The sequence below is a fragment of the Stylophora pistillata genome, chromosome 4, assembly GCF_964205215.1.
Source record: "Stylophora pistillata chromosome 4, jaStyPist1.2, whole genome shotgun sequence".
Taxonomy (NCBI): Eukaryota; Metazoa; Cnidaria; class Anthozoa; order Scleractinia; family Pocilloporidae; genus Stylophora; species Stylophora pistillata.
In genome coordinates this window covers 32,157,008-32,177,506 of record NC_142522.1, presented here as the reverse complement: position 1 = coordinate 32,177,506, position 20,499 = coordinate 32,157,008, and the positions used below count along the sequence as shown (strand labels likewise).

The 20,499-nt window shown below is 39.1% G+C and overlaps 1 long non-coding RNA gene across 2 annotated transcripts; it reads right to left on the bottom strand.

Annotated features, from left to right (window-relative positions):
* Window positions 1–8,610: 8,610 nt before the first annotated feature.
* LOC111342207 (uncharacterized) lies at window positions 8,611–19,699 on the bottom strand. Of its 2 annotated transcripts, none has more exons than XR_015999828.1 (3): window positions 19,188–19,699; window positions 18,467–18,543; window positions 8,611–9,723 (listed from the first exon to the last, which is right to left on the bottom strand). It is a non-coding gene; the product is annotated as an uncharacterized LOC111342207 (long non-coding RNA). The 2 variants fall into 2 exon arrangements; XR_002695938.2 differs by having other exon boundaries at window positions 19,360–19,699.
* Between the last annotated feature and the right edge of the window lie 800 nt (window positions 19,700–20,499).

Below are 20,499 nucleotides of genomic sequence, written 5' to 3'. Positions count from 1 at the left end.
GCGCTATTTATGCAATAGCGAAAATCAGACCTGACAAAAAAATCAGGCCTGTACGGGACTGGAACCACGGACCTCTGCGATACTAGTGCAGCGCTCTACCACTTACTCTAAGAGAATTGAAGTGGTAAATTGGCCACCGTAACGATTACAAAAGCTGACGTTTCGAGCGTTAGCCCTTCGTCGGAGCGAATAGAGGAATTGTGGGTTGTGTGTGCTTTTAAAGGCAGAGAATGGAGCTACGTTATTGGTGGAAACATGGCAACGAGAAAAACAAGAATAAATTAGTAGGATGAAAAGCGTTCGTTGATCCCTGTGGGATTTAGAATGCCGGTTTGAAAGATGAGCTTTTGTTCAAGATTTTTACGGCTTTCCGTGCTACCTAAGTGTAAGGAAAGACCGCAGATTGCCGTATGTTGCTTAGAATGATTAGGTAAATTAAAACGTCTAGCGACTGGTTTCGATGTGTCCTTGTCATTCCTTTCCACGTCTCGAAGGTGTTCTCGGAATCGGTCACCTAGTCTTCTGCCTGTTTCGCCGATGTATATCTTTTTGCAATAAGTGAAAGTTATGCAATAGATTACATTGGCGGAGGTGCACGTGAAGTGATCGGTGATCTTAATGGATCGTTTAGGTCCCGATATTTTATCAGTGTTGTGAATGAAAGGACACGTTTTGCATCGTGCACGAGCGCATTTAAAAGTACCTGGTTGGTCATTCGTCTGAAAAGAACTTCTGACCAAAAAATTTGCTATGTTTTTGTCGCGTTTGAATGAAATGAGCGGAGGCTGCGAAAAGATAGTGCTTGTCTCTGGATCGTTTTGAAGTAATTTAAAGTTTTTAAGAATGATGGATTTAACTGAGTGGTTGTGAGGGTGAAACGTGAGAGTGAATGGAATGCGGTCGGAATCTTCCTTATGCGACGTTTGTAGTGCTGAATGTCGATCAATAAGTTGGGCGCGGTGGTAACCCGCTTGAACGACAGAAACAGGGTAACCACGTTTATAGAAAAACTGGCACATTGACTCTGATTTGTGGTGGAAATCAGAGTCATCACTGCATAAACGACGAAGTCTTAGAAACTGAGAAAAAGGAATGGAATTCTTAACGTGAGATGGATGCGAAGACGAATATAACAAGTAATTATGCGAGTCTGTAGGTTTGTAATACACACTAGTGCATAAACCGTTACCTTCAATTGAAACTTTGATGTCTAAAAAGGATAAAGAATTGTCAGAAATTTCCCAGGTATATTTCAGAGCCGGGTGAAAAGAATTGACTGCGGTTATGAATTGAGCGGGCTCCTCTCTGGTAGAGGACAAAAATTCCGCGCCAAAATTCAGGAAACTATTTCGAAACTTTTCAATCATAATTTGAACCAGACTAAGGCCCAAAAACTTGACCAACTTATCGGTCCCCAAATCGCTAACCACTCATCAACAGAAAACCTCAAAACTGTGGTTACCATTCCTGAAAACGTCTCACTTTCCAATTCAGAAAAATCCGTCCTCAGTAAGGGCTTAAATTTCGTTCCCATTTCTAAAACAACGGACGAATTCTCAATTAAACAAAACGTGGAATAATTCCTTCGCCGCGTTCAATTAAAAGCCTTTTTTCACAACAAAGAGGATGATTCTAACATCTCGAACAAAGATACTTTCGAAACACTTCAGACTCAAAAGTCTAAATGGACTCCCCCAGAGGGCCAATTCGCATCATTAAACTTTTTTATCAAAAAATGCCGCCACGATATCAACAAACTCAATTTCAAACGTATTACCAAATTTTCTAATCTCTCTTGTGACGAGTGGTCGGCTCTAAAAAGTCTTAGAAAACGCAAAGACAAAAGCGGCCGATATCAAAGCGGCCGATAAGGGCGGCTCAGTCGATGTTTGGCGCACCGACCTCTACCAAAAAGAAGCTTTGCGGCAACTTTCTGACACCTCTTTTTATCAAAAGGTCGACAAAGACCTCACTGCCAGCAATCAAAACTCCGTCAAGAATACGATCAACCAACTCATAACTAAACAAGAATTGCCGGCCACAGCAAAAAATCTCATCATAACCACTCCTTGAACTTCTCGTATTTACTTTTTACCTAAAATTCACAAACCTAACAACCCGGGTCGGCCCATTGTCTCAGTTTGCAGTTGCTATACCGAACTTATCTCCAGCTATCTAGACAAAATTATGGCTCCCATCGTCAAAACTTTACCATCATATATTAAAGACAGCCAACACGCTCTTCAAATTTTTCGAGACTTTAATTTCCTTGGCCAAAACGAACTTCTTTTCACCATGGATATTACGTCTCTTTACACTGTCATTCCTAATGGCGAAGGCCTTCTGGCCCTTAAACATTTTTTTGATCAACGTACTGATAAGGAACCTAAATATGAAACACTACTACGCTTAGCCGAACTAGTGCTCACACTCAATTGTTTTTCATTCGGAAACAACTTCTTCAAACAAACCAATGGTGTAGCCATGGGCACCAAAATGGGACCTAGCTATGCCAATCTTTTTGTAGGTTTTGTCGAACATCAATTTTTCAGCCAATACAACGGTCCAAACCTAAACTCTACAGTCGCTACATCGACGACTGTATCGGCGCTACCTCCTCTACCAGAGAGGAGCTCACTCAATTCATAACCGCAATCAATTCTTTTCACCCGGCTCTGAAATATACCTGGGAAGTTTCTGACAATTCTTTATCCTTTTTAGACATCAAAGTTTCAATTGAAGGTAACGGTTTATGCACTAGTGTGTATTGTGTGTTGGCAATCCCTCGTAACGAGTAAGATGTCCACTTGGCAGTGATTAAACTAAATGAAATTAAATTAGTTTACATGAGTTCGCTGGTGACTATACAGTCCGATTCGGGAAGAGAAAATTCTCTGACAGACTGGACATCTGAAATCAGTGGAGGTTGGAACTACGCTGGTATTTTGTTGTCTTTCTTTTCTCGCCAAGCGGAGACTCTCACAGTGCTCCCTCCTCTGTTGCTCACTATGCGCCACACCAGTGTGGATAGGAATTCTCCAGCTTGGCCGGTCATTGGCCAATTGCTCCCAGTTCTCGGGGTTGATACCGCACTGCTTCAGGTTGTGTTTAAGGCTATCCTTAAAGCGTTTTCGTTGCCCCCCCTGGTTACGTCTTCCATTGGACAGTACACCATACAGAATCTTCCTTGGGAGTCTGGATGAAGGCATACGGACAAGGTGACCAGCCCAGCGAAGTTGGTTCTTGATAATATAGGACTCAATACTTGTGACATTAGCCTCTTCCAAAACACTGCTGTTTGTTCGTCTGTCTTGCCACTTAATGTTGAGGATACGGCGAAGGCAACGCTGATGATACCTCTCAAGACTTTTGAGATGACGACTATATATAGGTTGTCCAAGCTTCTGAGCCATACAGCAGGGTTGGCAATATTACGGGTTTGTAAACCTTTATTTTGGTGTTGGTGTAGAGGTTTCTATTATCAAACACCCTGTCTCTGAGGCTACCGAAGGCAGCACTAGCTGATTTTAGACGAACTTGGGTTTCAACATCCAAATCTGCCTTGCATGACAGGCAACTACCAAGATACGAGAAATGATCAACAGAGCTAAGGTGTGTGTCTCCAACTGTGATTTCTGGTTGTTTTCGCTCGAGTGTGTGATCAGGTGATGGTTGGAAAAGAACTTGTGTCTTCCGAGCATTAAGTGTGAGGCCAAGCGCATCATAGGCATAACTGAAGGCATACAAAGCCACTTGAAGGTCTTCTTCTGTGTGGGTCAATAGGGCGTTGTCGTCAGCATATTGGAGCTCGAGTATAGCCATGTGAGTGGTTAATGTTTTAGCCTTCAGTCGCCGTAAGTTGAACAGCTTGCCATCCATCCTACACTGCCTATCTATACCACGAGGTAATTTCTCCGACACCAGGTGTAGCACGGCGGAGATGAAAATCGAGAAGAGTGTTGGGGCTATGACACAGCCCTGCTTAACAACAGTCTTCACTACAAAACTTTCGGTAGACTCGCCATCAATAAGTACTGATGCAGACATGTTGTCAGGCAGCAGACGGATCATTCTGATGTATTTCTCTGGGCATCCAATTTTAGAGAGTACTTTCCACAGTGTTGGCCGATGTACGGAGTCAAACGCCTTAGTCAGATCGATGAAAGCCATATAAAGGTCTTTATGCTGTTCCCTGCACTTTTCCTGAATCTGTCGTGCCGAGAAAATCATGTCCACAGTCCCACGTGCTGGTCTGAAACCACATTGAGACTCTGGAAGGACCTCCTCGGCAATGGGGAAGAGGCGGCATGCAAGAATGTGAGCAAAGATCTTCCCAGCAATGGAAAGCAAGAATATACCTCGGTAGTTTTCACAGTTTGTCTTGTCGCCTTTCTTAAAAATGGTGACAATCAGAGCATCTTGAAGATCGCTGGGAATTACTTCTTCGTCCCAGATTCGCGTGAAGAGTACATGCAGTTTCTCAATGAGAGCTGGACCAGCAGCCTTGTATGCTTCTGCAGGGATACCATCAGGGCCAGCAGCTTTGCCTTTCTTCATAGCACCTATAGCTGTGGCAATATCCTCTAGAGTCGGTGTCTCGTCAAGATGGCTTTTTACGGAGAGTTGAGGCAAATTCGCAATTGCGTCAATGCTCACCGAGAGAGTCTGATTCAGTAACTCACAGAAATGTTCTTTCCATCTGTCACGAATGCCAGCCAAGTCTTTGTGAAGGGTTCCATCCTTGCCTGCAACTGGCCTAAAACCCTGGGATGTTGGCCCATAGCTCTTTTTGGTGGCTGCAAAGAAGGCTTTGCTGTTATTGCTGTCGGATAGAGCTTGAATCTCCTGTGCCTCTTGAATCCACCAATTATTTTCCATCTCACGGACCCGGCGTTGGACTTTGGATCTCATTTCGTGGTATTGCTGTTTCTTTATAGCATTACTGATTTCATTCTGCCAAATAGAGGATCTTTTACGTTTCTCAGCAATCATCTGCTCTATCTCTGCGTCATTGTCATCAAACCAGTCCTGATGGCACCATTTCTGACTGCCCAGTGTTTCGTCACAAGCTGTTTTCTCGCATAATTACTTATTATATTCGTCTTCGCATCCATCTCACGTTAAGAATTCCATTCCTTTTTCTCAATTTCTAAGACTTCGTCGTTTATGCAGTGATGACTCTGATTTCCACCACAAATCAGAGTCAATGTGCCAGTTTTTCGATAAACGTGGTTACCCTGTTTCTGTCGTTCAAGCGGGTTACCACCGCGCCCAACTTATTGATCGACATTCAGCACTACAAACGTCGCATAAGGAAGATTCCGACCGCATTCCATTCACTCTCACGTTTCACCCTCACAACCACTCAGTTTAAATTCATAATTCTTAAAAACTTTAAATTACTTCAAAACGATCCAGAGACAAGCACTATCTTTTCGCAGCCTCCACTCATTTCATTCAAACGCGACAAAAACATAGGCAATTTTTGGTCAGAAGTTCTTTTCAGACTAATGACCAACCAGGCACTTTTAAATGCGCTCGTGCACGATGCAAAACGTGTCCTTTCATTCACAACACTGATAAAATATCGGGACCTAAACGATCCATTAAGATCACCGATCACTTCACGTGCACCTCCGCCAATGTAATCTATTGCATAACTTGCACTTATTGCAAAAAGATATACATCGGCGAAACAGGCAGAAGACTAGGTGACCGATTCCGAGAACACCTTCGAGACGTGGAAAGGAATGACAAGGACACATCGAAACCAGTCGCTAGACATTTTAATTTACCTAATCATTCTAAGCAACATACGGCAATCTGCGGTCTTTCCTTACACTTAGGTAGCACGGAAAGCCGTAAAAATCTTGAACAAAAGCTCATCTTTCAAACCGGCATTCTAAATCCCACAGGGATCAACGAACGCTTTTCATTCTACTAATTTATTCTTGTTTTTCTCGTTGCCATGTTTCCACCAATAACGTAGCTCCATTCTCTGCCTTTAAAAGCACACATAACCCACAATTCCTCTATTCACTCCGACGAAGGGCTAACGCTCAAACGTCAGCTTTTGTAATCGTTACGGTGGCCAATTTACCACTTCAACTTTGTTGATATATCCAAATTATTTCGTTACTCCCACCGACGCAGCCCCAAACAGTTTCTTTCGATACTATCAGCCTTTATTCATGTTTCCTTGTTGAATGCTTTCACACATTGATGACAAGATTCATGGAAATCATTCAGAATCATGATTGTGCGCTTTTCTAAAATTCAAATTTGTACAGAAAGCACGTTGATTTTACGAAACCGAAACGCGAGCCAAAAATGCAATTTAGTTAATTCAAGTTATGGTTTGAAAGTCTAGTATTCTTTATTCCTTACCGCGATGGTTGTCGATTTGTTGGTTTGTACAAAATGTTTTTTTAATTAGAACTTTCTAGGTAGTCAACAAGACTTGTGCAGCGAGTCGTATTCGAAAAAGAGTCACTTGTTACCCTTTAGACCACGCATTTGGTTTTGAAAAGTATCGTAGTTAGTTTATTTACTCGTTATAGTAAGTGGGAGGAAGATCTTTTGAACAGTCACTCGGTGTAACACAGGAATATATAAAAGAAAACATAATCAACACAACTATGAAATTTCGATCCTCAAATTTAGTTTATGATTTCAGTGAAACAGAAATTGAAAGCGTTTACCAACTAAACCACTGAAAACAAATCCGCTCAATCGTAAACGTCCTATTGCCCCTTTGTGGCTCAAAAAGATTCCCAAAAGGTCCAACATTTGATACTAGTTCATTGCTCGAATCCAAAACCTTGGATCGTAATTGTTAAATGTTCTAGCCTATAAGGTTAAGATCAAATTAAGAGTTCGCTCCAACAACTCATACCAACTTTTTTGAAAATGTTTCATTTGGAGCCTTATTGTGAAATGTCTTAGCTCTCGTGGCTAAAATCAGATTCAAAGAGTATGCCCCTTTAATTCCTACTGTTTTTCATTTAAATTGAGGCAAAATAAGAATTTTTGAATAAGGGAATTTGCTTAAAGTCTTCCATAAATATTTTCGGTGCTTTTCCAACTTGTGTCCCGTGTAACATTCGAAAACTGGTGGCTTCAAAGGTCTCTTATAGCGAAAAAACATCATAGTAAGCTATACGCTTTCAAAACACACAATTACAATTTTGGAGATAAATCAAATAGTTCTTATCGGACGCCACGATGCTTTTTCGTTAAAAACTTCAACACGTCGTCTCAAGCAAAAATTTGAACAGATAGACATGGTCGAGTCAGACTTTCTTTTAAGAGAAACGAAACAAAATTTTCAGTCTAAACTGTTTTGATTTTTTTTTAAGAGTGAAGGCAATTTGGCGTTTATTATTTAATTTTTTCGCACGAGATACTATCTAATTTTTTGGCGCTGAATTTTAAAGAAATCCCAATTTAAATTTTGTTGAAGAAGTTGCCAGGAGAAACTCTGTGCCAGGGAGAATTGAGCACAGAAATGTTTGGTTAAATATGAAACCTGCGGTTATATCGAGGATTTATTTGCAAGACGCAATGAAATATAGTATAAAAACTGATCACTTTATTGATTTGTTTACTTAGTAATAGTAGGTTATGATAAAACAAGCAAATAAATATTTAGTTTATCAGCAATGTAGAGAAATACGACTTTATATTTTGTATTTTGGGCGCCGTATTTTTATTTTAAGGTTTCTTAGCGGGAAAAGTCTTCATGTGAAGCACCCCTTAGCATGAATTGAACCAACAAAAAGATAACTTTTCAGCTTTCTATTTTAACGTTTGAATCAAAACTTGATCAGTAGGGATTTGCTAAAGCAAAGGCATAGAAAAAACCAGGAAAGATTTATTACTCGACGTTTCGGGGTCATCGTGACTCCATTATCAAGAGACTAGTTTAAAAACATGCAAATAAGGAAAGGTACAAGAATAGCATAAATTAGACTGAACGGCTTAAACAAACACCTTGGCGCGGATGGAATCCGTTTGCACGTTCAGTGTTGGCTTACGCATGCGAATATACAACATTTCATTAACAAGGCAATCAAATTTGCCGTTACATTTCGTGATGACGTTGAATTGCTCGATCAAGCGTTCAGGCATTTCACTATTGTGCTGGAGGTGGTAGTGTTTGTAGATAGAAGATGATTTCCTTGTGTGCCCTTCTACGCGCTCGTGTAAGTGACCACGAGTATAGCCCACATACCCTGCATCACACAGGTTACATTTAAATTCATAAACGACACATTGTTGGTTAACAATAGGGGGCTTAATTTCGTGTTGCTTAAGCTGTTGATCGAGCTTAGGGCTAACGAACACTGGTTGGACAGTCACGCTTAACTTTGAGCTTAGACTGTTCAGTTGTTGTTTAACATGATTAGCTGACGACTGGTCCTTGAAGGGTAACACTAATCTCACAGTCTCCGATGGTACGTCTGGTGATGGACAGGGTTCTGCAGATGAAATCCTTCTCTCAACGAACCGCTTGATTGTAGTTTCAACCAGTGGCTTTGGGTATTTCAAGTTATGAAAAACCCCTCTAAGGCGGTCACATTCCTCGGAATCAAAACTATGTTAAAAAATGTGCTTCGTCTGTTTGTACTTCTGAATAAATCTTGTCTTTCACTAGGATTAAAGTCTTCCTTGTTGAAGCATCCGTAATATTTACCAACTACCAAATATATTAACAAATACACTCGAATAGATGAGTGTTGGTTTGTTGTAGAAACACGTATTTGTAATGTTACACGATTATAACTCAGTATTTAAATCTTTAAGTACTGTGTGACTATTACACATGAGGGTGAACGTAACCCTAAACTGAACTGAAGTAAAAAAAATAGAGCTCAGAGAAAATTATCAACCTCGGACAGAATGCAAAAATTGGGGGCCGACAAGCTATCGACCTACACACACATACTCACTCCCTCTCCCACATGTACTTTTTATCCGATATTTTAAAGTATTTATAAAAGCAGTGTACCTTGTGGTAACAACGTCTTGAAATACACATGTGCATTAAGACAGACATTTGCTTGTATAAAAACGCACGCGTTTTTAATAAATGCTGTTACCACAAGGTAGGACAACGTTTAGAAATACTTATTAAGTTGTTTGAAGGGTGGGGAAGGTTGGACGAGTGAAAATAGAAACTGTCTAAATACTGTATTATGAGAATGCAGGAAGAAGATTGTAGTAGAACTATTGTAATACACATGTATATTCAAAGATTGTATCGTAATACTGTACTGTAATATTAGTTAAATGTTTCAAGAGATGTTTATACAAACTGACCAAAAATAGCGGTTGTGAAAAGAGAACTATTTGTGGTTGTCCGATGGAGGTGGGAGATGTTGACTAAAAGTGGCGGTTGTTGGAAAGGGAACTATTTTTCATTTTACTCTCTTAATTGGGGGTCGATCCAATTAGGCTTCTTTTCAAGATTGATATTTGTTTTTAACTTTAACTTATATTAACGTAAGTTGCGCTAATATCAATATACATTTTTATCAGCGCAGAAACTAAAATGTTACAAAAATCTACTGAAAAAAAAAACAACAAATAGAAAAGGAAAAAAATCTAATGAAATATTATGTGTGCTAAACATATGTCAACATGTCGCATGTCTTTGGTCTCATGTATAAGGTGATGATCGGGTTCCCGGCCTGGTATCCATCTTTGGGTGATCGAAGAAACCTGCAAAATAAGGAAATCAAAATTAACAACAAGAATTTGAGCCATAAAAATGTTGCCCGCCTTCTTACTTTATTAGACTTTTATATGGTTACATTAACTTAAATAAATTAAATTCAAAACGACCACTGATGAATATTGTAGAAAACTCGAGGAATTTTGCTGGTACTATAGCTGTTGCTGTTACTGTTGTCGTCGAAATAACTTCAAGTTAGATTTAAGCTTTTCGCCTGCATATTTCTGGCATTACACCATTTCATTTTCAGAACCGAGAGTCTATAATTTCGGGTCAAGCAACAAAAAGTAGTTAATTTATGCTCGCCAGTTAAATTCTCCAGAGATCACGAAGCAATTATCATGCAATAATAATAGCATAAATTTAGTTTCTGCTCACTTAAATTATATCTTTGATCTTTCGCATAGTTCAAATGAAATACTGTGCCCGTGTTCAAATTTTCGATGGGACAACCGAAAAAGTAACAGAGTCAGAGAATTGTAAGCAGCTCCTGTTCCCACCGAATCCTGATAGAATCATAGAAAGAAATAGTAAATCAGTGTAAATGTAGGCTGGTGCGCTAGAATTCATGAGAGTCGGTGAATATACGAATGAAAATAAGAAATGAAAACGGCTGAGCGACGTTTTTATCAAGAACATAATCACTAAAGAATGGAAAGCTGAAGATTACTCATTTAACAAAGTTATTTTGAAATTATTATCTGATAAATAGCTTTGGTAAAAGCTACGAAATGAAGCTATCTATTTTTTCACCAATAAATTCGTTCCCATTAAAAATCTTTGAATTATTCAACATGAAATAGATTTCTGAGGTGTCCTACTATTGTTAACCCTCTAACTCCCAGAATTGATTAACATGTAACTTCTCCTTATAATATCCACACATAATTCAGTAAACAGGTAATGAGAATGCTAAAACGTATCATGTAGAAGTTGTTATCTTGATCTAACACCAAGTTCTCGTTACTAATTTACAAGGAAGTGTATAGCAGCTAGAGGGGAGTGTAGTGTATTGATTACACATGTACCTATCTTAATTATTGACAACAACCTAGTATGGGTTCTAAGGTGAGCACTTTGTACTTAATTCAGTAAATGTACTACTCGCAGTAATTCTACTGTACTGGAAATACCTGCATGCTGTAAAATTACTATAAGTCAGTAAACTCTTATACTTCTATACGTGTAACGTGTTTATTAATAAAGTTCAGTTAGCCTTTGGCAAGGAAAGAGAAACAGTCTTTGTGTCTGAATGACGACACTACAGGGACAATTAACAGTTAGGTGAGATCTTGGGAATTAAAAGGCTAAGCAAAGCCATTTGACTCTGAGTTATCGAGATTTGAATTGAGGAGCTGGTAAATACTTTACAGTTTCTGTGATTTCGAGAATAAGTATAGCCAACAACGCAGACCGGTTCAAAAACTTGTCTTTCAACGTTTCAAGTTTTCTATCCATTAAAACATTTTCGAATGATGCTCAGTTACTCAGGATAAAATATCTTTTAGCCTACCTACGGTACCTATATCTAACACGGATCAGACCGAAAAGCTTGCAACGAGTATAAGCTGAATAAGCCCTCGATGTTCTATGCTAAAACATTAAAAACCACTTTGAGATTTAAGGATGAATTCTGTGCACAAATCGAGGAATATCAATTCTTGGAGCATGCTGTCTGAATATTTCAAAGAGTTGCGGATTCAACAACCGTATTCACTAGATACATATCCGAATACATGTAGACGGGGCCTAAACCTAAGAAACAATTTGGGAAACAAACATTAATTCATAGAAGATAAGTTTCCAATTTGTTTTTAGCGCTACGAGCTCACTCATTATTTGATGATAAGTCTCAAAAATTTTCATTAAGATCACGTCCAAAAAAGATCTATGTCAGCTGATGAACTGAAGGAGAAATTTGAGAAACCGTGACAAATAAATATTGGAACAAACTATCACAATTCGGTTTTAGCCTCTAAAGTTTAGGCAGTGTTGGTTCTTAAGATATTTTTCATAATCTAATGTAAGAGAATCCCATATGTGCATGAGTGATTAACGTAACAATCTGATAAGAGAGAATCCTTTATGTGCACATGAGCACTGCACTGATGATACTTACCTGACGCGGGTTAGGGTCTCATAGCATGTAGTTCTCTGCATTATGGGACTCGTTACCCAACAGCAGTCCTTGCACACCCCGACTGTTCAGGTGCCCCGTTAGGCGGGGAGCGCTTCCGGGGGGCCAGGTTCGATTCCTGGGCGATTTTGGCGTACTGGTGTACCCTCCTTCAGGCGTTACTCGGCGGAACCATTGCACTCCGGTTCCGTTAAGTATATATGTCGTCCGGCCGTTGCAGCACTGACCATTGCACTAAAGGGTCCGTGGCCGGGGGCGCCTGAAAAACAAAAAAAAAAAAAAAATGTTACTAACGCAACAATCCGATAAAGGAGAATCTTAAAAGTACGCGAAATGCTAACGTAGAAATCCAATGATAGAGAACCCTAAAAGTGCGCGAGTAATCGTAACAACCCGATGAAAGAAAATCCTTATAGTGCACAAGTTACTAACGTTAAAATCTGATGTAAGAGATCCTAAATGTGCGCGAGATTATATGCGTCATTAACCAAGCGTGAGGTCAAGATGGCTGGATATTGGCCGAGTTCTTCTTTTGCATTTTTATGAACCTCGACTTCGTCTCCGCCCATAAAAATGCGAAAAAAGAACAAGGCTAATATACGGCCATCTTGACCGAACAAGCTTGGTTAATAAAGAATTTATTATATCGCAAAAAGATTTCGCTTTATTAAGAATTAAGAATGACTTGTTAACTTCGAGAGCCGGGAAAGAAAGCCAACTGTGTTTGTAGACAGACAGACAGACATCTATATTTATACAGGATAGCCCCTTCAGTGTAGTAAACACTGGTATCAACGGGGGTCCTGTTACCCACCCATCCCACCCCAGGGAGGACATCCATCACACAGTAATCTCGTGCGTGGGAAATTAACGTCTCCTACCCCAACCCTGCAGGAGACGGGACCTCCATTTATTCGTCCCTATCCGAGAAGACTAGAATATCTAACCATTTCTTAATGTTAAGAAAGGAAGCATATTCTTCTCAGTTAATTTTAAGACCCTGAGTGTTGGTCCGGCCGGTATTGAACTCTCGACCTCCCGCACAGCAGTCCGGCGCTCTCCCAATTGAGCTAACCAGGCGGCGGTTAGTGTAGCATATTGAACTCACGAGAGTCGTTTCTGTTTTCTTTGTTTTGACTATCTTCTGCCGCTTTTTGCGCTTCCATCGCCGAAATTGTTCAAGGATTACGAACGTAGTTCTAATTCTATTTTTTTTAATTCGCGGGATCAATGCGGGCAATCCCGAGCGGGCAAGATGGGCCCATCTTGCCCGCTGGGGTAGTCATTCAGAACACAGGATTCGCTTCATCTTGCCCACGGGAGCTGCGAGTGATGTAATAAACTAACGTAACAATTCGATGCAAGAAAATCCTTAAAGTACGGAAGTTACTAACGTTATAATCCGATGTAAGAGAATCCTAATTGTGCGCGAGTCACTATCATAACAACCCAATGCAAGAACATCCTTAAAGTGGGCAAGTTACTAGCGTTAAAATCTGATGTAGGAGAGTCCTATGTGCGCGAGTTATTGACGTAACAATCCAATTAAAGAGAAACCTAAATGTGTGCGAGATACTAACATAACAATCCAATGAAAGAGAACCTTACGAGTGCGATGAAAAGGAATCCTAAAAGTGCACGAGATACTAACGTAACAATCCGATGAGAGAGAATCCTAAAAGTGCGCGAGATACTAACGTAACAATCAAAAGAAAGAGAACCTTATGAGTGCCTGGGATAGTAACGTAACAATCCGATGAAAAGGAATCCTAAAAGTGCGCGAGATACTAACGTAAAATTACGATGAGAAAGAATCCTAAAAGTGCGCGAGATACTGACTTAACAATCCGACCTTAAAATCTGATGTAAGACAATCCTAAATGTGTGCGAGTTATTAAAGTAACAATCCAATTAAAGAGAAACCTAAATGTGTGCGACATACTTGCATAACAATCCGATGAGAGAGAATCCTAGAAGTACGCGAGATCATTAACGTAACAACCCAATGAAAGAGAATCTTCAAAGTGCCCGAGTTACTATCATATCAATTCGATAAGAGAGAATCCTTAATGTGAAAAAAATACTAATGCTAAATCCAATTTAAGAGAAGCCTACATGTGCGCGAGTTACTACCGTAAAAATCCGGTGCAAGGAAATCCTTACAGTGTGCAAGTTACTAACGTTAAAATCTGATTTAAGACAATCCAAAATGTGTGCGAGTTATTATATAACAATCCAATTAACAATCCGATGAGAGAGAATCTTAAAAGTACGCGAGATACTGACGTAACAATTCTATGAAAGAGAATCTTAATAGCGCGCTGGATAGTAACGTAATAACTCGATGAAAAGGAATCCTAAAAGTGCGCAAGATACTAACGTAACAATCCGATGTAAGAGAATCCTAAATGTGTGCGAGCTACTATCGTAACAATGTGATGCATGAAAATCCTCTAAGTCCGCAAGTTACTGACATTAAAATCCGATGAAAGAGAAGCCTAAATGTACGCGAATTACTCTCGTATCAATCCGATCCAAGAAAATCCTTACAGTGCGCAAGCTAGTAACGTTAAAATCTGATGTAAGAGAATCCTAAATGTGCGCGAGTTATTAATGTGACAATCCAATTAAAGAGAAACCTAAATGTGTACGAGATACTTGCATAACAATTCGATGAGAGAGAATCCCAAAAGTGCGGGAATTACTAATGAAACAATCCAATGAAAGAGAATCATTTGAGTGCGCGAGTTACTATCGTATCAATCCAATGAGAGAGAATCCTAAACATGCGCGACGAAAGATCGAGCGCTTTTTCTCCTTGATGGACGATAACACTTGGGAAACAATAATATCCCTTCTTGTTGCGATTTGAGCGGTTGGAACAACCGACAACAGCAAATATTGACCATCTTTACGTCAGCCATTCAGTTCGTCTTATGTTTTCCGCGAGAGGTTGACCTTCAAGATGGCCGTCAATGCGTCTCTATGGAAACGTGACGTCATGCGGGAAACCTCTATATACGAACGTTAAAATCCGATGTGAGAGAACTCTTAGTGTGCGCAAGTTACTAGTACAATAATCCGATGAAAGAAAGTCCTTAAAGTGCGCAAGTTGCTGACGTTAAAATCCGATGTAAGAGAAACCTAAATGTGCGCGAGTTACTAGCATAACAATCCAATAAAAGAGAGTCCTAAAAGTGCGCGAGTTACTACCGTATCAATCCTATGAGAGAAAATCCTAAATGTGCACTAGTTACTATCGTATAAATCCGATACTATCGAATCAATCCGATGAGAGAGAATCCTTAAAGTGCTCAAGTTACTAACGTTGAAATCTAAAGTAAGAAAATTCTAAATGTGCGCGAGTTATTAACGTAACAATTCAATTAAAGAGAAACCTAAATGTGTTCGAGATACTTACATAACAATCCGATGAGAGAGAATCCTAAAAGTACGCGAGATACTAATCAAACAATCCGATGAAAGAGAATTTTATGAGTGCGCGGGATAGTAACGTAACAATCTGATGGAAAGGAATCCTAAAAGTGCGCGAGATACTAACGTAACAATCCGACGAGAGAAGAATCCTAAAAGTACGCAAGACACTAACTTAACAATCCGATGAGAGAAGAATCCTAAAAGTGTGCTAGATACTAACGTAACAATCCGATGAGAGAAGATTTCTAAAGGTGTGCGAGATACTGACGTAAGAACCCGATGAGAGAAGAATCCTAAAGGTGCGCGAGATACTGACGTAACAATACGATGAGAGAAGATTCCTAAAGGTGTGCGAGATACTGACGTAACAATCCGATGAGAGAAGAATCCTAAAGGTGCGCGAGATACTGACGTAAGAACCCGATGAGAGAAGAATCCTAAAGGTGCGCGAGATACTAACGTAACAATCCGATGAGAGAAGATTCCTAAAGGTGTGCGAGATACTGACGTAACAATCCGATGAGAGAAGAATCCTAAAGGAGCGCGAGATACTGACGTAACAATCCGATGAGAGAAGATTCCTAAAGGTGTGCGAGATACTGACGTAACAATCCGATGAGAGAAGATTCCTAAAAGTGCGCGAGATACTGACGTAACAATCCGATGTAAGAGAATCCTAAATATGCGCGAGTTACTCTCGTATCAATCCGATGAGAAAGAATCCTAAAAGTGTGCAAGATACTAACACTAAACCCCGATGTAAGAGAATCCTATAAGTGTGCAAGTTGCTATCCAAGCAATCCGAGGAAAGTAAATCCTTAAAGTGCGCATGTTACTAACCTCAAAATCTGATGTAAGAGAAACCTAAATGTGCGCGAGTTATTATCGTAACAATTCAATGAAAGAGAATCATAAAAGTGCGCGAGTTACTATCGTATCAATCCGATGAGAGAGAATCCTTCACGTGCGCAATATACGAACGTTAAAATCCGATGTGAGAGAACCCTTAGTGTACGTAAGTTACGATTATAATAATCCGATGATAGAAAGTCCTTAAATCAGTGCGCAAGTTACTAAAGTTAAAATCTGATGTAAGAGAAACCTAAATGTGCGCGAGTTACTATCGTAACAATCCAATGAAAGAGAGTCCTATAAGTCCGCGAGTTACTATCGTATCAATCCGATGAGAGAGAATCCTAAACGTGCACTAGTTACTATCTTAAAAATTTTATACTATCGTATCAATCCGATGAGAGAGAATCCTTAAAGTGCGCAAGTCACTAACGTTAAAATCTGATGTTAGACAATCCTCGATGGACACGAGTTATTAACGTAAGAATCCATTTAAAGAGAAACCTAAATATGTTCGAGATACTTACATAACAATCCGATAAGAGAGAATCCTAAAAGTACGTGAGATACTAACGTAACAATCCGATGATTTAGAATCTTATGAGTGTGCGGGATAGTAACGTAACAATCTGATGGAAAGGAATCCTAAAAGTGCGCGAGATAATAACATAAAATCCAATGAAAGAGAATCCTAAAAGCACGCGAGTTACTATCGTATCAATCCGATGAGAGAGAATTCTAAATGTGCGCGAGTTACTATGATAACAATCCGATGCAAGAAAATCCTTACAGTGCGCAAGTTACTGACGTTAAAATGTGATGTAGGAGAATCCTAAATGTGCACGAGTTATTATTAATGTAACAATCCAATTAGAAAAACCTAGATGTGTGCGAGATACTTACATAACAATCCGATGAGAGAGAATCCTAAAAGTACGTGAGATACTAAAGTAACAATTCTATGAAAGAGAATCTTATGGGTGTGCGGGATAGTAATGTAACAATCCAATGAAAGAGAATCCTAAAAGTGCACGAGTTGCTATCGTATCAATGCGATGAGAGAGAATTCTAAAAATGCGCAAGATACTAACGTTAAAATCCGATGTAAGAGAATCCTAAATGTACGCGAGTTACTATCGATGCAGGAAAATCCTTAAAGTGCCCCAGTTGCTGGCATTAAAATCTGATGTAAGAGAAACTTAAATGTGCGCGAGTTACTATCGTAACAATCCGATGAAAGAAAATCCTTTCAGTGCGTAAGTTATTAACGTTAAAATCTGATGTAAGAGAATCCTAAATGTGCGCGAGTTATTAAGGTAACAATCCAATTAAAGAGAAACATAAATGTGTGCGAGATACTTACATAACAATTCGATGAGAGAGGATCCTAAAAGTACGCGAGATACTTACGTAACAATTCTATGAAAAGTAATGCTGAAAGTGCGTAGAATAGTGACGTAACAATTCGACGAAAAGGAATCCTAAAAGTGCGCGAGATGCTAACGTAACAATCCAATGAAAGAGAATCCTGAAAGTGTGCGAGCTACTATCGTAACAATCCGATGAAAGGAAATCCTTAGAGTGAGCAAATATACTAACTTTAAAATCCGATGTAAGAGAATCCTAAATGTGTGCGAGATACTAAAGTAACAATCCGATGAAAGAGAATCTTAAAAGTGCGCGAGATACTGACGTAACAATCTGGTGAAAGATAATGTTAGAAGTACGCAAGTTACTATCGTTACAATCCGATGCAAGAAAATCCTGAAAAAGCGCAAGATGCCACCCTTAAAATCCAATGTAAGAGAACCCTAAACGTGTGTGAGTTACTAACGTAACAATCCAATTCAAGAGAAATGTAAATGTGCGCGAGATACTGACATAACAATCCGGTGAAAGAGAACCCATTGGATGATCATTATCAATCTTATAATTTTTCTCTAATCTCAGAACTTGAAGATAATTTGATAGGCTACACCGTTGCTATGGTAACTTGATAGATCAGATATATTGTCATAACATGCATGATAACGACGATGTATTTCTTTGACCTTGGTGAAACAGATAAAAGGTATTTATGGTTGAATCCATACATTAAACGAAAACTGCTGAAAACTGAAAGCCACCTGAATCAGAAATAGATCCAAGAAATCGCACAGTGAAATGTTAAATTAGTATGCAATTCTTCCTCATTATTGACTGAGTTACTTTCGAAAAACGTTCGCTAAATCCAGGTCAAGGTGTTCAACGCAGATGAATAGGCCATGGTAGCTAATTTATTATATAAAAAAGCATTATCTAACCTTGGTAGAAGTTGTCATGTATTTCTTTCCTTCCTTGAATTTCTTGATTTCAAAATGTTCTCATATTCTTCTTGATACTGCATGGAGAAAAAGAGATAAATATAATGTGAATAAGTACATACCTGATTGCTTTTCATTATTCTGAATAACAAGGTCAACGTCAGGATCGAAAATCTCATTTAGAGCCATTGCATTTTCTGCTGACGAGTTCAATGTCCTTTAATCTTATTAGACAAAGGTAATAGATAATTTATCGAAACCAGTTACTAACTAAGTAGAGAGGTTTTGCACAGCAGCCATGTTAGATGGCAGGAAAAATAGATTATATTACCCATGGGAAAAAGTTTTCTTTCTTCATGATGCAAAATATTTTCATTGTTCCTGCCATCCAACATGGCTGCTGTGCAAAACCTCTATTCCTAAACAAAATGTGTGATTAATTTTCTTCAATTATTTATCGATTTTATCAGTTCCTCCATTCATAAGAATTACAAGGACGCTACTGTAATGATAGGACGAGGAATCAAATATTACGGATGCAAAATTGGAAATTTTGTGTTAGCATAAGCAAGAATGGAGAAAGAATACGATGAAGAGTTTAGATCAGCACATTACAATCAAAAAAGCTGATGGAAACGTATGTATAGAAATAAAGAGAAGTAAAAAGGTTAAAGTACATCAACAATAAAGTACGAATTTCTCGTGTTGCCACTAAAGTTACCTTCAATAAGAACTATCATGGCGGCCGTCGATGAGGATTCGTCCAAAACTGTGCTTTATGCGATGCGGTCTTCTTACATTTGACTCTGAGCATTTATTTTACAATTGTCACAACGAGAAAGACGACACTATACATGTTACTATCCAAAGATATCTTTCCGTAAGTTATTTACCTGAAGAAAACTCGTGTCTAAGTAAAAAGGCATGAATCCTCGACAGATATCCGAACCAGTTGATCCAACATAAAGAATACTTCCCGACTTGGACACCACAGACAATATCCTCTGTAATAGGGCCGAAATAACGTGTTTCTCGACTACAAAGAAGCTTAAAAAGACATTCAACTCTCTTGTAGTTCGTAAGCTCTTTCCACGTGCAAGACTGAGCGCAAATAGGAATACTAATTTTGAAAATTATTTGTAATTTAAATGAGTTTTCCGACTTCAAATTAAGCGACACCGAGTTCTTTGGTTCAGTTAAACAACGAGGTAGCATGCCTCGATTCAAACAGATTTTCAACGTAGTCAAGTTTAATAGAGAGCTGCAAATAGTTTTGAAATTTATAAACATCAACTTGAACTTAGAACATTTTGCTTAGTTAGCATTTTTTCTAGCCAGTACAGAAACAAAACCTGGTCCAAGATATTGGTGTAGTCGTATTTTTTTTCAGCGGATGTTCAACTTAAAGTTAAGCCAAACAATCACTGACGGAATGGTATTCAGAAGGGCGGTGGCCGAAATTGAATTGCTATGATCGTTGAAAGATTTTGAGTAACGAAGAGGAAGGCCAAATACAGTTGTAGTCATTGTTCACTGGAAAGGCTCCTGAACTCACGGTATGACTTACTTCACACCATGAGGTAAAAAAAAAAGAATACACCAAATTGAAATATGGCGTCCAACTTGAATTACCATTGTTCTGGACTTACTAGCCTCGTCTTCACGTGGAAAACACAAAAGGATTATCACATGTGTGAGAGGCTAGTAAGTCCAGAACAATGGCAGTTCAAATTGGACGCCATATTTCGATTCGGTGTACGAGGTAAATGATAATAATTTTAACAGATTCAATACAAGTGCTTATGTAAGAGTAACATTCACGTGATGTTCTACATTGTAGTCTTCTCGGATGAAGACGTTTCCTATATCATCTCCGTGCTTGTTGGCAGGGGACAGGAAAGAACCCACGTGACTCACGCACAGAGTAAGGAACGTAGCCTCCGGTGTTGTGGTCTGGCCCCGTTATTGCTTAAACAGGCCCCCATTTAAACAGCTTTAAAGATGAACAGGGCCAGCCAGTCTAAATATCGCAA